This window comes from Pelodiscus sinensis, chromosome 18 (genome assembly GCF_052426305.1).
Source record: "Pelodiscus sinensis isolate ZL-2025 chromosome 18, ASM5242630v1, whole genome shotgun sequence".
NCBI classification, from domain to species: Eukaryota; Metazoa; Chordata; order Testudines; family Trionychidae; genus Pelodiscus; species Pelodiscus sinensis.
In genome coordinates, this window is record NC_143069.1 from 8,915,667 (window position 1) to 8,924,524 (window position 8,858).

The 8,858-nt window shown below is 46.2% G+C and overlaps 1 pseudogene; it reads left to right on the top strand.

Annotated features, from left to right (window-relative positions):
- Nucleotides 1–7,218: 7,218 nt before the first annotated feature.
- Nucleotides 7,219–8,585, top strand: LOC149523214 (butyrophilin subfamily 1 member A1 pseudogene; annotated as a pseudogene).
- The last annotated feature ends 273 nt before the right edge of the window (nt 8,586–8,858 follow it).

Here is an 8,858-nt window from a genome sequence, read left to right on the forward strand (position 1 = left end):
AGTTGTGGTCATGGAGTTTCTTATTTCATTGATTAAAAACATAGAATCTTGTCTTTCCGCTATGTAGGGAAATGGGCATGAGACGACATCACAGATCCAATAGTCAAAGAAGGTTCTATGCTTCTCACCAACCATGGCCCATATTTACACTACTCATTAAAGAAATAATCCCATACGCCCCAGTCAGTTTGTAGCTAACTGAACTGAACTCTTTTCTGCTTCTCCCCATTTTTGTCTCTTACAGAAGATCTCGAGGACAAAATGGGTGAGTTTGATGAGTTTACTGGATAGTTACAGTCTACATAATACAAATTCTGGTACTGCTTTGTGTTCCGACTTCTACAGCTGCAGCAGGGATATTCTTATATTTCTTGTGTTCAGTGAAGAGGGACAGAATAAATCCTAACAATGTTACTGGCTCTTTTCTTCTCTCTACAGAAAAAAAAAGTTGCCAAGGCTATGTTACAGGTGTGTGGTGGCTGAAGATGAGAAAGAAAAATACTGAGATTAGAAATAAGGTGTCAGTTTTTACCAGTCAGAGTAATTAGATCTGTGAGCAGATAACCAAGGTGCTTGCTCCACCATTCGGCTACGTCTAGACTGGCATGATTTTCCGGAAATGCTTTTAATGGAAAAGTTTTCCGTTAAAAGCATTTTCGGAACAGAGCATCTAGATTGGCACAGATGCTTTTCCACAAAAGCACTTTTTGCAGAAAAGCGGCCGTGCCAATCTAGACGCACTTTTCCACAAAAAAGCCCCAATCGCCATTTTCGCAATCGGGGCTTTTTTGCGGAAAACAAATCTGAGCTGTCTACACTGGCCCTTTTGCGCAAAAGTTTTGCGCAAAAGAGACTTTTGCCCGAACGGGGGCAGAATAGTATTTCCGCAGAAAGCACTGATTTCTTACAGTAGGAAGTCAGTGCTTTTGCTGAAATTCAAGCGGCCAGTGTAACAGCTGGCAAGTTTTTCCGGAAAAGCAGCTGATTTTCCAGAAAAACTGGCCTGTCTAGACACAGCCTAGGTGTGCTAATAAATAAAAGTGTTTTTATTGAGTATAAAAGGTAGGATTGAAGTGACTGCAAGTGAAAATAGACAGATCATGGAATCATAGACTCATGAGCTTTGGAGGGCACACTCAACTTCCTCAGATGAATGGAGCTTTTTAAGTTTAGTTGTTTTTTAAGTTGTTTTCCAGTTACAGCCTAACTCAGCTACCCTTCTGAAGCATTCATTAGAATACCTAGAATTAATGGATTGACACTTAATATTTCTAAAGTCTCATAAAAAATGATACACGCACATAAATAGCATATACATGATCAATGGTTGTCTTGTGTTGCAAAATATATTTCCAAGAATATGACGTGTAGTATCACAATCATCAGCCGACCTTCTTATCTATGACTATGTATTGATCTACATTGCTAATTAATGGTAAGAAGTTGGTCATGAAATACCAGCCCTATGCACTGAATGGCCAATAAAGACTCTGTGAGACTAAGTATCCAGCAGTTATGCTATTTAAAAGGATTCCAGTCCGTCTAGGCAGTCTGTATAGAAATGGCATGAAGTGATTTTTTTCTTCTCTCCCTTATATTTTTTCAGAGAAACATCAAGAGGAGATGGGTGAGTTTGTTTAGGTTACTGAACATTGATGCTAAAAAGCCCAATCCTTTATTCTCTGTGTGGTTTTATGAAACGCCATAATGCTACAGGAGTACTATACTATGCTTGCATGGCATGGGAGTCTGGGAAGCCAACCAAGAGGTCTCTGGAGTCCTTGTGCATCATGGAGCTGAGCCTTCAGCAGCTCTCTGCAAAAAAGTGCATAAGGGAGAAGATTAAGGGCAGTCTGAGTCTTAGCACATCTGCCAGGTCCATGAAGTGAACCTGCTTGCTCTTCTTAGAACTCTGGATGCAGAGTGCAGCAAGACAGAGTTCCTAAAGTTCAACTAATTTGAAATAATGCATCTAGAAACAAAAACTAATTTGAAATAGCGTTTTTCTAATTCAAAATAGCGCATCCACATTGAGTGGACCCTGAATCAAAGGTAAGGCTGGCCAGAACCAGTGCTGGCAGGGCATCAAGTTAGGATTCAGCGTGTGGGGCTGCTGCCTGAAGCTAACTGAGCTCTGTGCTTAAAGGGACCCTATCCCCACCCTGGACAGACAGTTCTCAGGGTTCCCCACTTGCTTGTCTAACTCGATGAGAGACACCACAGCACTCGGCCAAATGGAGCCAGAGCTGCCCCTGGGCACGCCAGTGCATCTTGTAGGGGCGGTTGCCATTACCCCGGCTGTACTTGCTGCAAGCTGCCCTCTGGGGGGGTCCATCGGGAGGCTGTCAGGATCCAAGAGGCCCTGAGGGAGAGCGTCCACTGCGAGGAGCCCTCAGAGCCTCCCCAGTCCTCCCCACCGGGGGCTCATGCCCCATTCTTCCCTCACATCCTTCCACTTACCCCTTACCCCCTTCCTGATGTCAAATAAAAGACACGTTAGGATACACAAAGATAGGATACACAAAGAACAAGTTAAAAGTCACTTAGGAAAGTTAGATGTCAGCAAGTCACCAGGTCCTGATGAAATGCATCCCAGGATACTCAAGGAGCTGATAGAGGAGGTATCTGAGCCTTTAGCTATGATCTTTGAAAAATCATGGCAGACAGGGGAGATTCCAGAAGACTGGAAAAGGGCAAATATTGTGCCCATCTATAAAAAGGGGAATAAGAACAACCCAGGAAATTATAGACCGGTCAGTTTAACGTCTGTCCCAGGGAAGATAATGGAGCAGGTAATTAAGGAAATCGTATGCAAACACTTGGAAAGTAATAAAGTGATAGGGAATAGCCAGCATGGGTTTGTGAAGAACAAGTCATGCCAAACTAATCTGATAGCTTTCTTTGATAAGATAACGAGCCTTGTGGATAAGGGAGAAGCGGTGGATGTCATATACCTAGACTTTAGTAAGGCATTTGATACGGTCTCGCATGATATTCTTATTGATAAACTAGGCAAATATAACTTAGATAGGGCCACGATAAGGTGGGTGCATAATTGGCTGGATAACCGTAGTCAGAGAGTTGTTGTTAACGGTTCTAAATCCTGCTGGAAAGGGATAACAAGTGGAGTTCCTCAAGGGTCTGTTTTGGGACCCGTACTATTCAATATCTTCATCAATGATGTAGATATTGGGATAGAGAGTACTCTTATTAAGTTTGCAGATGATACCAAACTGGGTGGGGTTGCGACTTCTTTGGAGGATAGGGACATAATTCAAAATGACCTTAGCAAGTTAGAGAAATGGTCAGAGGTAAACAGGATGAGGTTTAATAAAGAGAAATGCAAAGTGCTCCACTTAGGAAGGAACAATCAGTTCCATACATACAAGATGGGAAGCGACTGTCTAGGAAGGAGCATGGCGGAAAGGGATCTAGGGGTCATAGTGGACCACAAGTTGAATATGAGTCAACAGTGTGATGCTGTTGCAAAAAAAGCAAATATGATTCTAGGTTGTATCAACAGGTGTGTTGTAAGCAAAACTCGTGAAGTCATTCTGCCGCTCTATTCTGCACTAGTTAGGCCTCAGCTGGAGTACTGTGTCCAGTTCTGGGCGCCACATTTCAAGAAAGATGTGGAGAAATTGGAAAGGGTGCAGAGAAGAGCGACAAGAATGATTAAAGGTCTAGAGAACATGACCTATGAAGCCAGGCTTCATGAACTGGGCTTGTTTAGTTTGGAAAAAAGAAGATTAAGGGGGGACATGATAGCGTTTTCAAATATCTAAAAGGGTGTCACAAGGAGGAAGGCGAAAATTTGTTCCTCTTGGTTTCTGAGGACAGGACAAGGAGTAATGGGCTTAAAGTGCAGCAGGGGAGGTTTAGATTGGACATTAGGAAAAAATTCCTAACTGTCAGGGTGGTCAAATATTGGAATAAATTGCCAAGGGAGGTGGTGGAATCTCCCTCTCTGGAGATATTTAAGGTTAGATAGACATCTGTCAGGGATGGTGTAGACGGAGCTTGATCCTGCCTTGAGGGCGGGGGGCTGGACTCGATGACCTCTCGGGTCCCTTCCAGTCCTATTATTCTATGATTCTATGATTCTACGTATGTTCAAAAATATAAACTGAGTTTATTGAACAAAACTGGGGGTGGGGAATGGACCTCTGGGGAGTCTGGGAAAAGGAAGTGGGAGAGGGGTGGGGGAAACCTGGGAGGAGGGAGCTGGAAGGGGGAAGCAAGGGGAAAAAGGGGGAGGGGAAGCTCAGGGCTCAGGGTTGGGGGGTCTCGCCGGACCAACCTGACTTTCATGCCAACCTGCTTCTGGGTTCGCATGTGGCCTTTGGTGGCCAGGCTGGCAGCTATCCTGCCATAGATGGCCATGTTCCTCCATCTAGGGCTGTGATCATGGATGCTGGAGGCATCCCCCCAAACCTGAATAAGATCCATGATCTTCACCCTGGACCAGGAAGGTGCCCGCCATCTCCAGCCCCTGTCAGGCTCCTGGGAGCTGGCAGACTGCTCCTAGGGAGCAGTGAAGGGCTGGCTGCCAGTGGCTTCCTGGCTCATGTTTTGGGGCCACTGGGTCAGGGGCCCTGGTGGCCACTGCTGCTCTGGGATGGCAGACTTGGAGTTGGCACAGGCACTGTGGCCAGGGTCTACGTCTTTAATGGCTCCGGGGCTGGGGGAGAGGAGAGTGAGTTTTCCTGGTTGTGCTCAGAGTGGCCACCAGGGCTCCCTGGGAAGGGCTGGAGGCCCCCTATTTTGAATTAAGTGTCTACACAGCACTTAATTCGAAATAGCTATTTCGAATTTGGTGTTACTCCTCATAGAATGAGGTTTACCAAATTCGAAATAAGGGTTCCGCTATTTCAAATTAAATTCGAAATAGCAGTTTGTATGTGTAGACAGCTATTAAAGTTAATTCGAAATAATGTCTGTTATTTCAAATTAACTCTGTAGTGTAGACATACCCAGTCTGGGACTTCTCTGCTTCTGTCAGAGACGACTGGCACCTGCTGATACCTCTGACTGCTACAGTAGCGTAATCTGCAGTCAAAGCCTCTTTAATTCAGTGTCTGTTGTTTTCTCACTTTCGTTTCAGAATGGATAAGGCTTCGGAACGCTGCAGGTAACAGAACACACAGCATGTGGCTAGAGGTGCTAATACTAAGGTGATAGATGCCCCGTGAGAACCTCTCAGCATGAGATACATTAGAATACATTTGCTAGGCTTCACACACCAATAATCCCATAATGTTAAACATAATGAGGTCCATCCTGCTCTCAGTTTCATTGTTGATGGGTACTTTCTTGGCCATTCGTTTAAGTGATGTTACTGTGGAGTCACACTAGTGTAACTGAGCCCAGAATCTGGCATATTTGGGTGCTAAAGCTGTGACGAGTTCAGGATCCCTTTTAATTGTGTGTAAATATCCAGAAAGTTTTGTTTCCAAAATAGCTCACTGTAACATCTAATTGGCAAGTGTGCAGCACTGGCCAAGACCTGCAGTGTTTACTCAAGTAGAATGCCTGTTGGAGTTTTGTTTGAGCGGGAAAAGGCCCCATAGGTACGGTGACCATATTCCCTATATTCAGTATCAGATACCTGGTAAAATTAATTTTATTCACATTCAACAGAAATTTATTGTACAAATGTTTAAATTAACATCAAGTCGACTGAGCCTGCTAACAAGAAATACTGCTTAGCTGGATTATTTTTATTTATCTTTAATGCTTTAGGGTTCACACAGGCATGGGTAACACACACATCCCCCTCACACATACACATGGGTCACACACACTCACATCCCTATACACCTCTATCACATTGTGTGTGTGGAGGGGGGTAACTGACAAACACAACCTTCCCTGCCCAGCACTCTCCACCCTTCATGCCTGGCTAGGCCCCCAGGATGGACTCAGCTCTCCTGGTACCTGGCATTGCATCTTCCTGAGGCAACATGAGCAGGGACACATGAAGTCACATGCCACCTACCCCAGATTCATGCCTGGGTTCACACTAGAATGAGTCCAGCAGCATCTTTCAGCCCTGTGCAGAAAGGAAGGGACCAGAGCTGCTTCTAGCTGTGAGGAGGAAGAGGAATGGCATGACCTGGCCTATGTCTTTGCAGAGCTTTTCTTTCCTCCCTTCCCTCCTCTCCCCTCCCTCCCATAATCCCTCACTGACCCCACTGTAACCAGGAGACAGGAGATGGGATCAGACCTAAGGCTGGATTGTGAACCAGAGTCCAGGAACCTGCCTGCAGGGGCTTCAGAAAACATGGCCAGAGAAATGGCTCAGCAGAGGAGGGTGCGTGTGCCACGGGACAGCCCTGAGCTGGTGGGGCTGAGGGAGAGGCCAAAGTGAAGAGGCTGCTAAATTCCCATCTCAGGGGCTACTGTGGCCCCTGCAAGTCCAGGGCATGAATGGGCAGGACATCACTTCTCCTCCTCCCTACACGCCATTCTAAAGCTTTGCTGAGCAGCAAAGGTGCTGCCCCGTGTCTGCAATGTGCAGGGCTTTGACACATGCAGAGTTTGTCTCCTCCTCCCATGTACCCCGGGCTGGAGGGTCATTGGCTTTCCCAGGGCACTGGCCCAACCATAGGCAGTGGGGAAGGAAGGAGCTGGCTGCCCAATTTGTTTGTGAGCTGAGTGCTCTGACCAGAGGCTTATTCACTGCATAATGCCTGGAGTGGGACATGCCCCACTGGAGGGGGGGATACGGAGAAGCAGTGGGGCTAGGAGGGGTGAGAGAGTAAAGCAGGGAGAGGACAGTGAGAGGGGTAGCATGATAAGAGTAGATGGGAGGTCAGCAGAAGGGACATATAACTGACTGCCACCTAGCACCCGCCCTCACTCATCAGCCAATGCAGCTCCTAGAAAATCTTGGCCAGAAATAGGATTGGGGGAGAGTGTCTCTGCTGGCCAAGAGCCAGCATGCAGCAGGGGCTACAGTGATGGCCATCGGGGGATCATCCAGCCGGATGGACTGTATCCACCAGCCTTGCACCCCCACCCCCATCATGAATCACTATACTCCACCACTCCCCACTGGGGGGCAAGTGGGTGTCAAGCAGGGATCCAACCAGAAGCAGAACCTACCAGTACTGATGGGATTAAGGGGAGAGAAAATATTGAACAATTTTTCCTTTTAAAAGAAAATGCTGGGACACCTGCAGGAAGACTTATATATGGGACTGTTCCTTTTTATAATGGGCCAACTGGTCACCCTGCCATGGGGTATACTTCTCTCATACTGTAGATTCTCCTGCAAGTGAGTCTCACAACCAGATCTCTTTTCTTCTAGCTGACATCACACTTGATGCAGACACAGCCCATCCCAACCTCTCCTTTGCTCAGGATAAGAAGAGTTTGAAACATGAAGCCCAACCTCTAAATGTTCCACCAAACCCAGAGAGGTTTGATGCGACTGTCTGTGTGCTGGGCTCTGAAGGATTCTCCTCTGGGAAGCACTACTGGGAGGTGGATGTCAGGAGCAGCACTGACTGGGACCTGGGAGTGGCCAGAAAATCCACTGAGAGAAAAGGAAAACTGTCCCTGTCCCCAAAAGAGGGATTCTGGGTTCTGGGTCTTAGTGGGAAAGAGTATTGGGCAAAAACTGATCCATGGACTCGGGTCATGGTGCAGAAAAAAACCAAGAAAATTGGTGTTTGCCTTAATTACCAAGAGGGGCAGGTGACCTTTTTCAATGTAACTGACATGTCTGTGTTGTTCACATTTAAGGATTGTTCATTCTCAGGAGAGGTTTGTCCATTCTTTAAAAATTCACACAAGGGAACAACAATGAGAATTTTTTCAGATAAAGAGGAATAGCTTTTAACTAGCTCATTAATTCTGTGCAGCAGCCACAGTATGCTAGGGAGTCTGGCCCAATGTCATATTACTGCATTTTAAGGGGATCACACAGGTCACTGCTGCACCTAAGGGGGGGGGGAAGACTGTTTCTCCCAAAGTATATACAAAGGGGGCCATTTGAGGTGTCAAATGAAAGCTTATGTTCTACTGATTCTGTATATGCTCTTCATGTACTTGTATAATATCTGTATTTGGAGTTATAAATATGTACTCTGTGCTTATGCTGGAAGATTCTTTGTCTGAGAGAGCAATGGGCAAGGAATGTCATAGCATAGTCATAGCAGTGACTATGCTAATTAGCAAGGCTCCTGGGATAATGGCTCGCTAGATGCCTAATATGCGCCTGAGGAATGTGTCCGGGACCTGCAAACCAGCCAGGGCATAATGACTGCCAGCATGCGAAGCAGAGGTAGGTCACTAGAACATGTGACCTGCTCTAGCCAGGAAGATGCCAGGAGGGATTTAAAAAGCCATCAGGTGAACTCCATCTGGCCTTTGGTTCTACTACTGATTCCAAATGCAGCCTTGTAAGGAACAGCAAGCCGGGAAGAATCGTTGGCCCATCCTGAAATAGGATGTGCACTAGAGACTTTTAAGGCAGCAGTTTGTAACATCTCTGCTGAGAGCCTGAGAACTTGGTGATTCGGTGCGTGTAATGCATTTTCTTTAACAACCTCACTCTCCATCTTTTCTTTCTTTTATTAATAAACCTTTAGATTTTAAATTCTAAAGGATTGGATCAGCATGATCTTGTGGGTAAGATCCAGAATGTAAACTGACTGGGGACTTGTGGCTGGTTCTTTGGGTCCAGAAAGACCTGTTTGGGATAGGTGAGATTGGGTTCTATAACCCCTCACCTGTGTGTTAGGCCTGGGGCTGGTTGTGGCTCAGAGCTGGAGTGTCTGAGGGGTTTTGCTCAGTATGACTGGATTATGACCTGTCTGGGAAGGTCTCTGGTCAAGGGCTGTAAGGAGCCC